A 20,521-nucleotide genomic window follows, 5' to 3' on the forward strand; every position below is an offset into this window, starting at 1 on the left:
GTACAGAGGATTTTCTCAGTCTTCCCTCTAACTTACTACTACGGTTGTGTTACTCCTCCTGTCCCATATTGGTCCCAAGTCACAGGTGTGTGATCTGCTGTGACATGAGACTCCAATCTCTACTCTGCTTCCATCCCTGCCCCTATGTTCCAGAATTACCACCCACTACATATCTAAGCCCAAGCTTACTACATATATGGAATCATGGGCAATGGCAAATGGCTTGGCTGATCAGGAGCCTGGAAAGAGAAAGATTAAAAGATCAGGTTCAAGGAGGTCTGAGGTAGAGGCATGTGGATGGACACAGGAGAATGGGCACATGTGGAGAACAAAAAGTAGCACTGACACATTGCTGTCTCTTGGTACAGGACTGTGACATCTTGCTTATAAAAGGTTGTCATAAGAATCCCATAGAGAGGATTCTCTGCTACTTTCTCTGTCCATCTGACAATCTCTTATCCACGATCCAAAATCCAAAGATTTCTGACATCCAACCGTTATTTTTTTTGCAAATTCATTCGGCAGCAGAAATTTAGTTGAACTGACATGATGACATTTATATTTTTAATTATTATTAATAAAGCCAATAAATTAAAGAGCCCAGATGTCACGTGATTTTCCAGTACAATAAGGATTACAATGGTGAGAAGAGCACCCACATTACTAAGAACGCAGGTGGTGGCTCTTTTCTGCAGACTGGGGCAGGAGAACGTGCTGTAAGACTAAGCTCACTGGTAACAGTAGAAATGAATAAAGTCCCCAAACAATAAAGGCCAGTGGTGTTGCTTAACCATCAAAAGCCTGGTGGGAGCAACTGATCATAATGACCCTCATGTCATCTATCACTGTCGCACCAGTGCCTCTTCCTCAGCTCACATCTATGGCTGCAACGAAGATCCTTTACAAACAGCTTATGAAGGGGCTTGCGTTCATGAATGAGTAAGCTGGGGATGTGGGTACAAGACAGAAATAGGTGGCAACGGCACTATAGCCTCATTCAGGGTCAGACAGAGATGATATGAAATCATCTCAATGAGGAGAGCTTCAGACAGCACCCTGCTCATCCATTTTGTGTGGACAGAGAAGTGGCGCAAGCTTAGAATATGTATGGAATCATGGGCAATGGCAAATGGCTTGGCTGATCAGGGGACTGGAAAGAGAAGTGTTGAAAGACCAGTTTCAAAGAGTTCTGGGTAGAGACATGGGACTGGGCATATGAGAATGGTCACTCATTGTGGAGATATTCATATCACATGTTAATGCCCACCAGAGATCTCCACCATGAAAGCACAACTAAACATCCTGGTAAATAAAACTGAATTGGCCAGTTTATACAAGCCAGCCTCTGACATCAGCCATCCTGGTGGTGACACAGTGGACACAGAAAAGAAGTTTCCATGATGACAGAGTTGGAGACTATGCAACCATATGGGCTCCTACTTGCCAAAGCCACAAAATGTCCAACGTGCCAGCAATAAAGACCATTGCTGATCTGTTCATATGGCACGAACTGGTCACGGGAGGCCAGCTGAATACATTGGACTCCTTCCATCTTGTAAGGTATAGTGATTCATTTTGATAAGAACAGGCACATATTACAGTTATGGAGTCGTTTTTCCTACCCATTATACCTTAGCCAGCACCATTGTCCTAGGGTCTGTAAAACATATGATTCATCACTACAAGACTCCATGTAATATTATGTCAGATCAAAGGAACCATTCTATAGAAAAGGGGGTTTGTAGACGGCCCATGACATGATTCACCAGACATATTACACTCAGTGCCATCCAGAAGCTTCTGGCCAGATAGAGAAATGGAATAGCCTGCTGAAGGCTAAGCTGAAGTTCAGAGAAGATGCTTTACAATGACTCCATTCCTTCAGGACTTAGTGTCCACTTTAATTCAAAGGCCTTTATATGATGGTGTGTGTCCAGTAAGTAGAATGTATAAGTCCAGAAACCAAAGTGCAGAAGCAGGATTAACCCCGCTTATCATCACTCTCAGTGATGGCAAACTCACCTGGCAAATTTGTGCTTCCCATCCCTGCCACTCTGGGCGCTCTTCCATCAAAAAGAAACATTTCCACTAGGACACAGCAAGAGCCCTACTGAACTATCAGCTAAGGGTTGCCTCCTAGACATGTCATGTTCCTCTTGCAAATGACCAGAATGTGAGTGGAGTTAGCACACTGGTAGGAGTAATTGACCGTTTTTCACCAGTAGAAGTACTACAAAGGGGGCAGGGAACAATATATCTGATATTCAGATGATCATTGGGGTACCTCTTGGTGTCCCCTTCCCAAGTTTTGGTGGTCAATGGAAAAGTTTAGTAATATTTTTCTGAGAAAAGCTTGGTGACCTGGGGCTCAGAAACCTCAAGGATGGTGGTCTGGGTCATGCCAAGGAATCATAAATGTCCTTCCCTGAACCTCTGGCTCAAAGTCTGATACCTGTAGAACCTAGCCTGAGACTGCATGTTTATTTAAGAGCGACACCTCAGACATGGCTGGAAATGTCATGTACTATATGGTATAAATACTGTATTCCTTTTTTAAAATATGAAAAGCTTTTAATTCTAAAGTGTTGTCAGCCCCAAAGTTTTCAGATAAAGGATTTCAAACCTGCATTTACCAAATAAAATAGAATAGGGGAAAGAGGCTATAAGGATTAGATTATGGATCTTTTATGCATCTTTTATGTTTGCTTATGACCAACACTTCCGCACTTTGTCTTCTTCTTTGCAAAAATCAGTCTTCCTCTACCACTGCCTGACTCAGGAATCTTCCATAAGCCTGGCTTTCCAAGAAGGTTCACTTTTCCTTCTCATATAATCTCCAAACAATGACATCTAGAAGACCTAATGTTCATCTTTAAATTTTTATTAGATTATATCTTTCTCAGTACAAATATTTAAGTATTTTCCAAGGAATACCCTCCTCAAATTTTCTAAATTAAAATTAAGCAAATTATCTGCTACTAACAGCCCGGGATTAGACATGTTTTCTCTTTGACACGTTACAGAAGTTGCTTGGCAAAGATGAAGAGTAATGACTAGAATGAACACTTACAACTAATGATTAGGATTATACATTCTATCTATATTTCTCAAAAAGATTGCTTCCTTGTAAACACTGCAGTGTTTGAAGTGTTATCTGGCATTATAGCTCCATCAAGTGGTAAAATTGACATGAAACTGTAGGATTATATGCTTAGTCACCAAATGCATTCAGTTTAATTTCCATACTCGAATTCCTATCAAGTCTGTATTTATAATTAAATATCACCTCATTTCAAAACACAACCTGAGCTATTCTTAATTTGGACATTCTGATGATTTATTTATGGACAAAGATGGAGTATTTAGTTTTTTGGCGGGGGGGTAAGGAAACTGAAGAAATCACATTTTCCTACTATTTATTTTGATTCTTTACTATCTATAAATTACACTTTGCTACTGGGAATGGCTATTGTCAGGCCTCAGGTCCTCGCTGACTTTTGGCCAGAGGCAGTTCTTTACCACGTGGGACTCTCCATATGGCTGCTCACAATCTGCCATCTTGTTTCTCTCTCAGGGCAAAAGATCCAAGAGAGGAGGAGAAACAGTGAGAGAGCAAGAGCAAAATGCAAGTCACAGTCTTTTTGTGACCTGATCTCAGAAGAGACATCCCACCACTTTCACTGTTTTTTCTGTTCATTAGAAATGGGTCCAGTGTGCACTCAAGGGGAGGGGATTACACTACAACATGAATACCAGCAGGCAGGGATCACTGGGGGCCGTCTTAGAGGCTGCCTATCACAAGTGCTTTCCTGAAATAAATGCATAACCTGAAAAACTCATATTTTATAAAAATTCAAATGTATTATCATTCATTCATAGACACTAATAATTTTATTATTAATAATAGGGTTTACTATGCTCCAGGTACTATTCTAAATGTTAACCACATATTTACTGATTAATTGTCAACTCTCTAATCCTTGTTAACAACCATATAAGGTAAATACTATTATTATGCCCACCATACAGATGGGGAAATGAAGGCACAGAAAAATTAAGAAATTTGTCAGAATTTGAAACTAGGCCATCTGGCTCCAAGGAGAATATAGTGTTTAATATGCTTTCTACTTGCCGTACAACAGAAATTCTAAATTGAAGATGAGGAACACCATTGAAAATAAAAGTAAAAACAGAATTTCAGGGGCTTCCCTGGTGGCGCAGTGGTTGAGAATCTGCCTGCTAATGCAGGGGACACGGGTTCGAGCCCTGGTCTGGGAGGATCCCACATGCCACGGAGCAGCTGGGCCCGTGAGCCACAATTGCTGAGCCTGCGCGTCTGGAGCCTGTGCCCCGCGACGGGAGGGGCCGCGATAGAGAAAGGCCCGCGCACCGCGATGAAGAGTGGCCCCCGCTTGCCGCAACTGGAGAAAGCCCTCGCACGAACCGAAGACCCAACACAGCCAAAAATAAATAAATAAATAAATAAAAATAAGAAAATCCTTTAAAAAAAAAAAAAAAAAAAAACAGAATTTCAGCAATGATTCTCAGCTTCCTATTATTCCAACTGATAATTTAAAAATACAAATACAGTGACCCAACTTCTGCTTCACCTTCAATAGCCCTAGTTTAGGCCAATATCCTGGTATAATTGTTAATGATTCTTTCACCCTCAAAAGTGTCCACAGGGCTTCCCTGGTGGCGCAGTGGTTGAGAATCTGCCTGCCAATGCAGGGGACACGGGTTCGAGCCCTGGTCTGGGAAGATCCCACATGCCGCGGAGCAACTGGGCCCGTGAGCCACAATTACTGAGCCTGCGCGTCTGGAGCCTGTGCTCCGCAACAAAAGAGGCCACAACAGTGAGAGGCCCGCGCACCGCGATGAAGAGTGGCCCTCGCTTGCCACAACTAGAGAAAGCCCTTGCACAGAAATGAAGACCCAACACAGCCATAAATAAATAAATAAATAAATAAAATTAAAAAAAAAAAAAACAAAAAACTATTAAAAAAAAAAAAAGTGTCCACATTTAGATACTAAATTATATACATTTATATTTTTATATATATGCTTTACAAGTGTCCCAACACATCTGAAGACTACCACACATTTCATCACTACCACACATCTCATCAATGGAGAAAATTCAGTCTCCCCCTCATACCTCCAGGTGATTCTGATGTGGCCCTAAGGGTTGATAGTCACTTTTTTAGATAGTGAAAACTGTAAGAAAAGTAATGGTGCAATAATATCACAGAGAGTTTGCCTTGATTAGGGAGCAGCACAAATCATTTAGCTGACTCCCACACAAATCTAGAGGCAGAAACTCAAACATATTGAAAAAATTAATTATAAAAATATCATGTTGTGTTTAGAAGTTGTCTATGACTTTGTCTTTTAGAAATGCAATGTAAAATGTGGGTCTGGTTAAGTTGATTAATATTGTCAGTAAAGATATCCCAACTAGACAGATTATAGTCCAAGATTTTTAAGAAATTATTTTAGGTTGCCTATGTTTATTAAATTGAGTTGCTAAGTAGGTAGATGCATACGTTATTAGCAAAACATTTATTTTTCAAGTTAGTAAGGACTAAACAGACTAAAAATTGTTGAAACAGATACTCAGAAGTAAATGTATAGAAAATAACTAAGAACATGCAAATTTTCAGATACTGCCATAGCAGAGAAAGGTTACACTTTGATCTTTAGCCAGAAGAGGGCATTACATGACTACCTTTTGCTGGTGTGTTACTATATGTTTTTTTTTAAATCTAGAAAGACTAGATCTATGAAAAAAAAAATGAATGATAGCATCCAAAAATTATACACTGAAATTATTTAATAAAAATAATTTTCCAGGGACTTCCCTGGTGGCACAATGGTTAAGAATCCGCCTTCCAGTACAGGGGATGGGGGTTCGATCCCTGGTCAGGGAACTAGATACTACATGCATGCCACAGCTAAAGAGCACACGAGCCGCAACTAAGGAGCTGGTGAGCTGCAACTAAGGAGCCCGGGAGCCACAACTAAGGAGCCTGCCTGCCACAACTAAGACCTGGTACAAGCAAAATAAATAAATGAAATAAATAAATCAGCTCATTTTAAAAATAATAATAATTTTCCAAATGATTCTGCTTAAAGTAGTCAGCTTTCTTTCTACCTGAGAATTTAATAAACTTATTATTTCATTATACATATGGTCACTATGTTTTATTACAGCCAAGGATTTAAGATGGAGGAAGATCATTCATTGTTAAAACTTACAGGACCCTAAGAACCCCCCATTCTAATATCTTCATTTCACAAATGATACAGCTGAAGTTCAGAGATGTTATGTGGCATGCCTGAGATCCCCAGGGCTGGCACTGTCATCTGAGACTGAGTCTCCTCTAACCATTCCCCTGAGACCCGCCCTTCTATAGTCTCCAGCTCACCATCACATCAAAGCACCACCCCAAAGGCTGACATGGGGGGCTGAATGATTCATGTCAGAACTTCCAGCAGCACTGGCAACACCAAAAGAAGAAGTAGCAACTCACTTGTAAATATGCAAGTTAATACAATTTAAATATAAACATTTTCCATTGTGACCATACCTAAGAAATGTTTCTAGTAGAACAAAATTCTCTTCTTTTCAAAATGAAATCAAAATGCTTCTCCATGAAAGGGACACAAGAGAAGATAGCAAGCCCTACATTACTTTTCCTGCTGGCCCAAACAATGTTGGCCTCTGGTCACAAAACAATAGTATTGTAGAACCAGACGTCAGCAATCAGATTGTCTCTCTTATTTATAAACATTTTATAATGAAGAATCTAAGGCCCTTGGAGGTTAAATTATTGGCTCAAGGACACAAACCTGGCAAACGCCAGAAGTGATGGATCACTTAAGGTCTGTGGAAGGCAGAATTCTGTGATGTCCTTTTCCCCAGTGTTGTTTCCCTGATTAAATTACCTTCCGAGGCAAAAGGAATTTTGCAGATGCAATTAATGTTACTAATCAGTTGACCTTAAAATAGAAAGATTATCCCAGTGGGCTTAATTTAATCACATAAGCCCTTTAAGGGAGGATAATTTTCTCCAGCTATGGGCAAGGAGGACCTCAGATGTTTTCAGAGTATGAGAGGAATTGGATGTGAAGAACTAACGTTCTCCATCCTTGAGATGGAGGCCCAGGTGGTGAGGGAAGCCAAGACTGAGAGCAGCCCCAGATGACAATGAAAGGAAGACCTATAACTGTGAATAACTGAATTCTGCCAAGGATATAAAATAAATTTGGAAGCAGATCCTTCCCAGCACATCCAGGTAGGACCCCAGCCCCAGCATCTTGATTTCAGCCCTGTGGGATCATAAGCAGGGAACCCAGTTGAGCCCACATGGAATTTTGACTAACTGTAAGATAATAAATGGATGTTCTTTTAAGCTGCTGAATTTGAGTAATTTGGCATATAGCAATAAAAACTAATACTAGGACTAACTTGAAAGCAGAAAGCATTTGAGATTTTAAGAAAGAGGGACTTCAACCTAAGGATTTTCTTACACCCATGATAAGAGAGCAGAGAAGCTAAATGGAACACAGTGAGGCAACGCTGATTAGCAGCTACAGAAAGCTACTGCCACCCCAAGGTCAGAGGACAGTGGGAAGTAGGCGACTGGAGCCCATGGGTTGGATTCACACAGCAGCAGCTGGAACCAGAGAAGCCTGTCCAGGTGGTACTTGAGGCCATTGAAAGAGCTGTGGTAACTGCAGGACCCACAGCCTGAGGCATAGGGATGGGATGAGTCTTCCTTCTTCCACCTTCCAATCTTCCCAGAGTGTCTCCCATTGACTAGACCCTGCTGGATACTTGGTGATACAGGAGCCTGAGAAAGAGCATGTAGAGGTCAGCATCCTGCCACACAGAGCAGAGCAGGGAAAGGACAAAAAACGGGTCTATGGCAAACCGACCCAAAACAGACACAGATAGTGTCAGAACCTTCAAGAAGACAAGGCAGTTAGAGTTCAGGAACTGTGCCAGGTTATTTATATGTGTTATCTCTCTTAGTTCATACTTGGTATGAATAGCTTCTTTTTTGTATTCCTATCTTACTGACTAGGAAATCAAGGTCTAGGGAAGTTCAAAATATTTGCCCCAAATTATATTGCCTTAAATAATAGACGTTGTTTTAAGTGCAGGTTTATATAACAATCATGAGCCAACTTGAAGGAGTCACCAGGAAGCCCTATAAACGCTACCGTTTGAAGCTGTAGGAAAATATGAATAAGGTAGAAAAATTACACGCAATTTTATATTTTACTTCCCTAAATAACTTTCATTTTTACTGGAAAGAAAATACATTTCAGGTCATTATTTTCAATAGTTCCGCAGTTCAATAGATTTTGTGTTCACCTATTGGGGTTAGGTTTATCATTCCTCCAGCTATAATATAAGACATTTCCACTTATAATCACAGAATTAAATCTGCGTGAAGGCTCACAAGATTAACTTGTATGTGCATTTCCAATGTTATTTTCTGAGATTTACATTCCAAAGATCTATGTTGCAGTAATGTTATTTCGTGTGGAAGAATTACCTGCTTCTTTTTAGTGTTAATTTAATATATTAATAATAAAGTATGCCATGACAGAAGGGCAGGAAGAGGAATATTTATGCCTAGTAGAGCAATGGTCTCCAAGTCAAATATAAACAACATTGACTGCAGTGGGGAAACACGTTCTATTTATATTTAATTTTACCTAAAATGAGAAACAATTAGTCTTTTATACTCTTTAATGTAAATGTATGGATCACTGCTGACACCTTCATCAGCTCTGCAGGTCAGATTCTCATATGGTTCCACATTCCTAATACCTCCAGAGCATCCTGATGTATTGAAGATGTCATTTTTTTAAAAAAATTATTTATTTATTTATTTTTTTTCGGCTGTGTTGGGACTTCATTTCTGTGCGAGGGCTTTCTCTAGTTGTGGCAAGCGGGGGCCATTCTTCATCGCGGTGCACGGGCCTCTCACTATCGCAGGCTCTCTTGTTGCGGAGCACGGGCTCCAGACGTGCAGGCTCAGTAGTTGTGGCTCACGGGCCCAGTTGCTCCATGGCATGTGGGATCCTCCCAGACCAGGGCTCGATCCCGTGTCCCCTGCATTAGCAGGCAGATTCTCAACCACTGCGCCACCAGGGAAGCCCCAAGATGTCATTTTTACATTTTGGTCTTTTATAGCATTTTGCTAAGTATTGAAACATTTCTGTCCCCACTTAAATGTATTCATAGATAATATTATTTTATGTAAACTGTACTAACCCCTAAAAAACAGGTAAGTAGCATAAAAATATCCCTTCAATAAAATTGTATATAATCCTGATAATGCAAGTATGAAGAAGGAAGCAATAAGAAAACGACAGAGCTGATACTTCTTTTCCTGATATTAGCACTTTTTCAGTCACAAGGGAGTAATATCCATGAAGATTTAATTAAATATAACATTCAATCACATCATTCTCACAAAACTATATTCTTACTAATCATATTTGTACTGAGAGCAAAAATATTTTTGTACCATTATAATCATTTAAAATAGGATATTGCCAAAGCAATCTTGAGAAAGAAAAATGGAGCTGGAGAAATCAGGCTCCCAGACTTCAGACTATACTACAAAGCTACAGTAATCAGGACAATGTGGTACTGGCACAAAAACAGAAATATAGATCAATGGAACAGGATAGAAAGCCCAGAGATAAACCCACGTGCATATGGTCACCTTATTTTTGGTAAAGTAGGCAAGAATATACAATGGAGAAAAGACAGCCTCTTCAATAAGTGGGGCTGGGAAAACTGGACAGCTACATGTAAAAGAATGAAATTAGAACACTCCCTAACACCATACACAAAAATAAACTCAAAATGGATTAAAGACCTAAATGTAAGGCCAGAAACTATAAAACTCTTAGAGGAAAACATAGGCAGAACACTCTATGACATAAATCACAGCAAGATCCTTTTTGACCCACCTCCTAGAGAAATGGAAATAAAAACAAAAATAAACAAATGGGACCTAACGAAACTTAAAAGCTTTTGCACAGCAAAGGAAACCATAAACAAGACGAAAAGACAACCCTCAGAATGGGAGAATATGTTTGCAAACGAAGCAACTGACAAAGGATTAATCTCCAAAACTTACAAGCAGCTCATGCAGCTCTGTATCAAAAAAACAAACAACCCAATCCAAAAATGGGCAGAAGACCTAAATAGACATTTCTCCAAAGAAGATATACAGATTGCCAACAAACACATGAAAGGATGCTCAACATCACTAATCATTAGAGAAATGCAAAGCAAAAGTACAATGAGGTATCACTTCACACCAGTCAGAATGGCCATCATCAAAAAATCTACAAACAATAAAAGCTGGAGAGAGTGTGGAGAAAAGGGAACCCTCTTGCACTGTTGGTGGGAATGTAAATTGATACAGCCACTATGAGAACAGTATGGAGGTTCCTTAAAAACTAAAAATAGAGCTACCATATGACCCAGCAATCCCACTACTGGGCATATACCCTGAGAAAACCATAATTCAAATAGAGTCATGTACCACAATGTTCATTGCAGCTCTATTTACAATAGCCAGGACATGGAAGCAACCTAAGTGTCCATCGACAGATGAATGGATTAAGAAGATGTGGCACATATATACAATGGAATATTACTCAGCCATAAAAAGGAACGAAATTGAGTTATCTGTAGTGAGGTGGATGGCCCTAGAGACTGTCATACAGAGTGAAGTAAGTCAGAAAGAGAAAAACAAATACAGTATGCTAACACATATATATGGGATCAAAAAAAAATGGTTCTGAAAAACCTAGGGCAGGACAGGAATACAGATTCAGACGTAGAGAATGGACTTGAGGACACAGGGAGGGGGAAGGGTAAGCTGGGACAAAGTGAGAGAGTGGCATGGACATATATACACTACCAAATGTAAAACAGAGAGCTAGTGGGAAGCAGCCACATAGCACAGGGAGGTCAGCTTGGTGCTTTGTGACCACCTAGAGGGGTGGGATAGGGAGGGTGGGAGGAAGACACAAGGGGAGATATGGGGATATATGTATATGTATAGCTGATTCATTTTGTTATAGAACAGAAACTAACACACCATTGTGAAACAATTATACTCCAATAAAGATGTTAAAAATAAATAAATAAAATAGTATATTCTGTATATTTTGTCTTTGTCACCTATTTTTATATTTCTAATATTCTTCATGTTTTAAGATGTTGACAATATGCGAGTACAGTTGCAAATGGACACAATGTGAAACTAAATATGGGTACATATACTGGGGTGCATGCTCAAAATATGATGGGAATACCTGATCTTGAAAGTTTGGTGAAAATTGTTTAGAGAATCTTAAGAATATAGCAACACAAAGGAATAATTAGTAGTTTGCATTTTCATTAACTAAAGGTTAGTTTGTTAGTGTGCTCTTGCCCAAGGTTACAAAACTATTAAACAGTGAATCCAGAATTTGAGCCCAAGCAGTCTTACTTCAGAACATATATTATTTCTCTCCTTTCTATCAGAACTTTCAACATTTCTTATACTTAGAAAAGTGTTTCAAGGTAGTATTCTGGCTGCATATACAAGAGACAGAAGAGTTTTTATTTATGCTTATTTCTATTGTATAGTGTAAAGCTTAGTTAGGAGCTAGTGATAAAATACTGCCAGATTGTATATCTTTTTATTTTCAGATGGGCATTTTAAGTGTAGGGAACCTGTGAGTCTGTTAGAGGTGACTTCCTTTCTTCATACATATATGAAATGCTTTACAGTACATAATGCACTCATTCATTCACTCACTCATTCATTTTCACACACTCAACTAGTATTTATTGAATAATATCTAAGTGCCAAGCACTACTGCAGGTGCAGGCAAGATAGCAGTAATCAAAATAAAGTCCCTGGTCTCAAGTAATTTACAAATATTATACACTGTCTTAGTCTTTTGGGGCTGCTATAAAAAACACCATAGACTGAGTGGCTTACACAACAAACAGGTCTTTCTCATAGTTCTGGAGGCTTGAGAAGTCCAAGATCGAGGCACTGGCAGATTTGGTGTCTGGTGAGCGCCTGCTTCCCGGTTCATAGACCGCAGTCTTCTAGTGATATCCTCATATGACTGAGGGAAAAAGGAGAGAGCTCTCTGGGTGCCTCTTTTATAAGGACACTACTCCTGTTCATGTGGGATCCACCTTCATGACACTAATCCCCACCCAAAGGCTTCATCTCCTAATACAATCACATTGGGGAATGGGATTCCAACATAAGAATTTTGGAGGAATACAAATATTCAGTCCCCAGTAGACACCAATAGTTACTATGTTAGGCATGAGAATAAGTAAGCTAAACATAAATACAGATTTTTCCCTTTTTAATCTTTTCCTTGTATGCACTATGATTGACCTCACAAAAATAAAGCATAAGCAGGGTTGCAAAAGGAGAGCTATATTTCATCGATTCTGTTCACTCTCCCTTTGGCAAACTCTCTTCTCTCTCATTTGCCACAATCCCCATCCAACCCAGACCCTTGTGCCTCTGGTCTCCGGGGCTACCACAGGCACCCATCGTATTTTTCCATTCTAGATCTTTCTCCCTGGCAGTGTCAAATAGTCCACATGATTCTTGATTCCTTCCTGGTTGTAAAATGTAACTGTCAGTCCTATTTTCTTAAGACAATTTTAGATAGGTTTCTAACTTGACACACTCTTTTGATAAGAATGTTATTAATAAATATTTTCTAAGGAGCATAGAATAACCATTCTATTAAATTAATGTCTTCCATCATTTCAGCAGGCAATCGTCAATGTAGTATGAAAGACTACATCAAAACAAGGCTAGGATACAGAGGATGGCTTTTATATTATAAATTATATTCCATATTATATTGCAACATAATATGGAAAAGTTATTTTAGTATAAATATATACTAGAAATAATCTAGGATTATTCATGCAGGATTTAATCTTGCCAGTGCTTAATACCTTTTTTACATAGACCCTAAGAATAAATCATATCACCATAAGACTCTCTCTTATCTTCCCTGTTCCATCACAGGATGTAATTGTCCCTCCACCCCCACTGCCATCCCAACTTTGCCCTAACACACACACACACACACACACACACACTTTGGATCCTATCCAATAACAGAACTGTACACAGAGTACTAATCAACAATCCAAAGCACAAACCAAGTATAAGACCTAATGGGAGGAAGCAGCTAAAAGGATGAGTTACAGGACAGATTCTATGATGAAAGTGACTACAAACAGTCAGTGAGTGACCATATAAAGTGCTCCAAGTATTTAAAACTAAAATCCTATACATTTTGGATAAAAGTTAATAGACGAGAAAACCACTTTCATATGTCTACCCCTCAGTGACACAAACACAAAGTGAAGGTCTATCTGTATATGTCAGTTTCCCTGGCTGATTTGATCATATGATTATGGACTTTAATTCTCTTCTTTCTCTGATAGGGGCAAAAATGCTAGAATAACCTGTAACAGAGAAGCAGATGCTACTATCCAAGATTGTTCAACATGGTATATATCTAAGTCTAAATCTATATCTATTTTTACATCAAAATATTCTTTATTTCTGATGGAAGGAACGTTCCATCATATCATTGAAATTGTTAATGGAATGTGCCAATGAAGAAAAATGGTCTTAGCACAAATTATAATTTAATTTAGAAAATACTTTCAGAAACTAACATAATAATGCACATCAGCTTTATTTCAACTGAAAAAAAAGAATATGCTTTCAAGTAAAGAACACAGTATGCTTAATAATGATTTAACAACTAGAGTCATTTTGTGAGAACGATATTTGTGATAAATATTTATCCTTTAACCAGAGAACCAGAATTATGCTATGCTGGAAGGTTACTTTGTTGGTTTCCTTCCAAAACTTCCTACAAGAGATGTCACCTGTGCAGTGTTTTGAAAGTCCAAGTTGTTTGGCAAGGATTCTTAAACATTTTTTTGTAAAAGATAAATTGCTTTCAGAATCAGTGACAGGCATATCCACTAGTGGTGTGGCAGAAAGGGAGATGCGCCAAAGCAGGTGTGGCTAGGAGGTTACCGTAGGCAGATCACCCGAGATCACCAGCCTCAAATCAATCCGAAGCCCCTGTGTTCTTTCTTATCTCAGGTCCTAAAAGCTAGAGTGTTTTTGAGTTTTTGAAGAGAGGCAGAAGTTTGGGGATGATAATTTTGAACCATGAAAAATGTATTAGGCAAATGTTTTAAGTGTGAAAATTGAGAAACAACACGTAGACTTGTGGGGGGCAGATAATTTTCCGTCTACTCTTTTGAGTTTTTATCTGAGACCCCTGTAATAAAAGACTGTTAATAAGAGAAAAACAAACAGAAGTTTATTAACATGTGTACCTCATGTATACATGGGAGATACCCAGGGGAAAATGAGTAATTGAAAGGGGTGGCTTAGAATTTAGGCTTAAATACCACACTAAAAGGGAAAGGGGAGAGGATTTGTAGGCTTCTTAGGGGAGAATAAATAGTTTTTAACAAACATGAATGGGCCCTTAGAAGAATAGACGGGAGGAATGATAGTTTGTGACAAAGCGTGTTTGAGTGTGGTATCAAGATTTAATCTCCTCTCCAATGAGGAGTTAATCTTCCCTGGTTGATGAAAATCCCAGAGAGTGGATTTATGGCAATTGAGTTCCTTTTGATGGATATGCCTTTAGGCAGATAAAGGCAGTACAGAGAAGCCCTCTCCCTTCACTTACTTTTCAAGTGCCTACAGCTCAAAATAATCAATATACCAAGGTGGTGTATTTGGGGTTGGCATGTCCGGATCTCCTACAGTCATATTTGTGCTGGCATATTCTGCTACCCTTCAAGTTCTAGAGAGTTTCCAGGACATTTTTCTGAAAGTACTATATGAATTGAAAGTCAAGGATGTATCAAGATTGGTACATGATTTGTTACTGGTTTTAGAATAAGTCTTTGGAAGAGTGGGATGTAGTAAAGATATATATGTCAAGTTTTCATGACCCATTCTGGTAGAGTGCTTAAAGATTTTGAATTAAGCAATGGGATTTATAAAAATGTGCACAGTGCAGAGGGGACCAAGGAACTTGACCAGAAAACCAGTGTAGTTCAAAGAAGTATTGTAAGGAAGCATTTATTGCCAAGATCTGTAAATCAAAATCAGGGGCATAATTAACTTGAATGCCTTTTTAAATTTCTCACATACTGCAATTAACTTAGGTGGAAATGAAGCTGAGAACACAGCAAATTTTTGACTCAAAATAGGTTTACAAGAGTGGTGACTCAGCACCAAGCTTGTGGTGCAAAAGTTTTAGAGAGATAGTCAGTGGGAATTGAGAACCTCCACACTCAACCTTTGGGAAGGGAGGTAAGGCATCAAAAGAAGGACTCTGTTTAAATTCCAGGCAAAATTTCCCAACTCTTGTTACTAATATGAGTATACTCATGTAATCCCCAAGTAACACACTCCCATGTAATCAGTCATTTGTGTTGGAAACAATGGTGAATGTTTAGAACAATCTCCCAAAGGGCCTAGAGTCCTACCCTGGTGCAGCTGGATTTTGCAGGTCACTGGGTCCAACTCATTTCACAGCTCTGTGACCCCACCTCAGTTCCACCCTACCTCAAGTTTCCTTTCCCATGGATTGATAGAAGGTACAGATTCAGATAACGTGAGAACCTTGTCAATTTGTGTGGAACATACTAAGTCACTTTAAATTTTTCGGTAATTTTATAAGCCTATCTCACCAATCTCTACTGATAAAACTTGCTATGGTTCTGCCTTTGTGGCTTGAATGCAAAGATAAAAGTACAAGAGTTGATTGTGGTCTGCATGGAGTTTCCAGAGAAAGTTTTGAGGTTGGCAGAATAAATGTTGAATACTTTTTTGTGGGTATAACCTTGAAAATCTTAAGTAGATACATATTCAGTATTAATACCAGCTTCTTTCAAGTGTTTGCACACTACTATCACAAGCAGGTTATGGAAAGAATTTAGCCACACTCCTAAAATGCTCCAGAAATGTTAAGACATACCGTATCTAAATGTAGGAAAACAAAGAGAGTTTGTTTACAACTCAACAGCAGATGGCTTGCAACCACTGCTTCCCACTTAGGAGCCCAAGGAAATGAGTTTGAACAACCTTAACTTTAATGGTTCCCTAGCTTCTGAGCAGTGCAAATTTTCTCTCCATGAGGGGACATGTGTTGTGCAAAAGGGAAGCATCATCAAATAGTACAAAACCTTTAATCCATGCAGGTATGTTTTAAGAGAAAACAAGTAAGTAATTTGAGAGTTTTTAAAAAATTGAATATCCACAGTATCTGATTCTCCAAGTCTGTGTTTTTGTTCATTTTGATGATATAAGGAATCCAGAAATTCAGAGAAATAGGGATTGGTTTGTTATATATTTTTTTAAACTAACTAATAAAAATCAATACAATGCAGATGGAAAGGTTATTTGGAGCACCCTAAGCAAATAAAAATTAGTGGTCCATGTCTTACAGATGTTTCCCTGAAAGCAAAGCCTTGGGTGAGAATTCTTGTTCAAATGATTTATTAAGAAATTGCTCTCAAGAGAAGAAGAGCTAGGAATGCAAATTTGAGTAAAATTTTAAAAAGGCAAACAAGAAAGAATGTGTTCTCAGGTGGAGACTAGTTTTAGTCAGATCTCACAACAAAGCTCTGGAACAGCTCTTGAGATCATAGTCTCACAATCCTATCCAGTCAAGGTGGCTCTTATTTAGCCAAGGGCAATTTTCTGGAAAAGGGGCACCTGTTCATTGTTGTCAGCCAACCCTCACATCCCCTGGGAGACGGGTGAGCTGGATGGTAAAAAGGAGCTGGTCAGAACACTAGTTGTATCCACTGTAGTCCATTCGTCAATGAGCTTCTCATATTAAGCTCACACTATCTAGGCACAGATTCTCCAGGACTATAATTCCTCATAATTCCCGGGGAAATTTTTCAGAGGAGAGTTAGTAGGTTGAACTATAGTTCCTAATGCTTTAGTCGGTCCTGAGATTATACCTGATATTCAGCATCTCCCTCCTCCATGACACATTCTATATTCCTTTCCCCTTTGGCTAGTGCTAGGTGACTTGCTTGTTGGGTAAATGCAGACCCTCTTCACTCATCTTGAGGCCTATGTTACCATATCCTTATATCAAGCTGCAGTGGTGGAACTTGCCTAGTTACACCTTCCACTGGCTGTAAGGTAACAAGAGACAGCCTAGTAAATCACTTTAGTGCCAAATATTGATATATTCCTGTTTCTCACTGTAATTTATCAGCAGCCCTACCGCCTAATGACGACTAGGTCTAACATCATGCCAGTACTGTAACTATTTTCTCTGCTTACTTTCCTACTGGCATGAGGCGTCCCAAGTGACCAGGAAGCAGCAAAAGCCTTAGGTTCAGGAAGGCTCTTACTATGTCTCCTGGTAGAAACAGCCCTGCTCTAGAAATTGGGACCTCCAGATGCACAAAGTCTAATGGCATGGGACGTGAAGCACAAATTCCTTCTTCCACAGTTTGCCTGGTATCTCTACTTCATTTACTGTGAGATGCTGCTTTCAAGAGCCATCTTGTAGCATGTTAGAATCATCCTGGAGCTGTCTAAACCTCCATATTGACAAACTCTCCCCTCTCCAGCTCCCTTCTTGACCTAACAGCCTAAATACCCACTCCTAGGAATTTTTTTCTAGTTTATTCCAATACCTGGAGCCTGACCAATACCCTCATGCCATTTAGTCCTCGTTTGTGATCTATAGCTAGGATGAGCATAGCCCCCTAAGCTAGGGGGTTTCTGTTTGGCTGAAGTTAATTGTTTCAAGAGGGAAGCAGCTGACATCACTCACAACACCTGTCTGATGAGTGCAGCATCCAGGAAAATGGAACCTGAGCAAGACACCAACAGCATTCACTTTACCTGATACCCACTAGAGAAACTTATGGTGAGATGCATGGAGTAAAGACACACCCCAATCTCCATTCTGCTGCTCTAATTGAGCAGCAACTTTTTTATTGCACTCTGAATGTTGCAAAATCATTGCCAGAAACTGAAGTTTTGAATTGTTTGTACATGCTGGATTTCATGTTTATACTTGCTATACAAACATTAAGGCTGTATTGATACAAACTGCACCATACTTCCTTGCATATTAAGTGTCATATTGCAGGGATACCTTCCCTGTTGTTAAAAAAAATCTCAGAATTTCTTTCATTCATCTTACCTAATGCCAGGAAATTCCCACTTAAAGTATTCCCTTCCTGACATATAGAGTAGAAGCCATCTTACCCAATCTTTAATATATAATAGTTGATTTGTTGTTTGAAAATGTTATTTGAAGTAACAAAGAAAAGAAAGGATGTATAAATCTCAAACATTTTATTTTAGTTTAAAACATATAAATGTACATTTATTGGTCAATCTGGAGAGAAGGCATTTCCTTTGAGTGTGGGTCTGTGTCCATCTCTCACACACAAAATGCATCCAGTTTTATTTTCTCAAAAGTGGAATGAAAAGAGGTCTAATTCAGAAATTCCTATATTTTATAAATTTTCCAGACTTTTAGAGTTGCCTTGTCTACTTTGAGCAGCGACATTTTTTTAGCAACTCACAACTATTGAAAATTTCGAAATCATTAATAGAAAAGACGCTATATACTCACTCATTTGTTTATTTAGCTTACATAATTATGATGACAATTACAGTGATGTGATAGGTCCTGGGAAAAGTGCAATTAATTCTCGGTAAGCATATGATTCAAAAGCAATAGAGCACAGCATAGCAGAGATTAGCCCCCTAGCCAAATGTGTTTCACAAGTCAGTATATATTATCTTGTCTGTTAATCTGTAGAGTAAGTTATTTGGACGTTGATCTACAGTACTCTTTCCCCTCTTGAAAAACGAGGGACATGTTCTTGCCTGACTTTTATATCCTCAAGTCCCATGAACACTAAACGGGTCACTCCTCCTTGATGGAGAACTCCACCATGGTCTTGTTAATCGCATTCTGCTTTATAGTTGTAATTTTCAAACTCATTATTTGTTTATTTATCTAGTTTAGTGTTGAAACATGTTTTTTCATTCAAAACCTTATAAGCAATCATAATAGATTAAAAAGAAAATTCTGATTAAAGAAGTGTCCTCAAGTCTCATTTATTTTGATTCTAATTTGCCAAAGAAAGTGGCCCCTGAGGTTGAGTTGTAAGGAATCCAGTTTGAATACCACTAGCTAAAGGGTAGTCTCATTTCATAATTCTTCAAGTTACATTGCTGCCTATAGAATATTATCTTTCTATAGATTCAAATCTCTTATATCAAAAGTGGGGTTTTTGTTTGTTCTTTCTTTAATAAACTGTGAAAGTTGTGAGTTTGGGGGTGGGGGGTGACAGGTTGTTAGAAATCTCCTTTGAGTAATTTCTCACTACTTTTACTTCTACCCTGAATGTAAAAATAATCAGAGAAGAACAACCAGTCTTTTTCTGTGTGAACTTTGTATTGCTGTCAACAACAGCTTTCCTTCTAAATTAAGTGTTCTTCTATTAACTCTGGCCTTGAAAGTTCAATCTAAATGTCATAAAAAATGGTTGCTTTAAGAAGTAGGATCTGTGCACTCTAGATCTTCAATGTCCTTTAGGTATAAAGCTAGAAGTGTTTTACAGCTTTACACTCAGCTGACCACAATTCTGATTGTAGCAAAATTGGATTATTCCACCACATAATGAAGATAACAAGGAAGGAACATCTGTGAACTGCTGTTAAAGAATTTGTCGGAGGAGCCAGCATCTGAGAAAGGCTTCTGGCCTTAGAATCATAGAAATTTCAAGTGATAAAGGGCTTTAGAAATCATTGATTCCCCAGAGGTAGTAAGTGACCTGCCCACACAGCTGGTAAATGGCACAAACTATGAATTGCCTTAGGTCTTATTTTAGTGTTCTTCCCTCAGTGCAAATGGCCCTTAACCTTTTGCTTTTTGTGGTTTTCTTTTTGTTGTTGTTGTTGTTCTTGAACTCCTTTGTGAATATAAGGATAATAATGGACCAATTCCTGAAAAGTATACATGTTCAAACATATACCAGAGATAGCATACATTATCTGATTGAGAATCTCAATTTACTTGTCCATGGATCTAGCTTAAGGAGGAGAGAAGACTTTGTTTTTCTTGGAATTTTGTTCGAATTTCTATGTATTCCTAATAACTATATATTTTATCTTCAGCATATAATTTTATAAGACGGTATTATGCTATATATATTTGGGGGGCTACCTTTTAAATAAGTATTATGTTGTCATCCATTTCATTTTTTATTATTAATCATACGTGTAATATACTGAGTTTTCAACTTACGTGCAGTAAAATTCACATTTCCCCCCACAAGCCTGTGAGATATGACACATCAGTGAGTTGTATAACTATCGCCATAGTCAGGATACAAAACACATCCCTC

General features: G+C 38.6%; 1 protein-coding gene across 1 annotated transcript in view; it reads left to right on the forward strand.

The window, feature by feature from the left end:
• Positions 1–20,521, forward strand: part of UGT8 (UDP glycosyltransferase 8) — a 513,963-nt gene that overhangs the window by 279,956 nt on the left and 213,486 nt on the right. The gene's annotated exons all lie outside the window — the stretch shown is intronic.

Source organism: Balaenoptera acutorostrata, chromosome 5 (genome assembly GCF_949987535.1).
Source record: "Balaenoptera acutorostrata chromosome 5, mBalAcu1.1, whole genome shotgun sequence".
Taxonomy (NCBI): Eukaryota; Metazoa; Chordata; class Mammalia; order Artiodactyla; family Balaenopteridae; genus Balaenoptera; species Balaenoptera acutorostrata.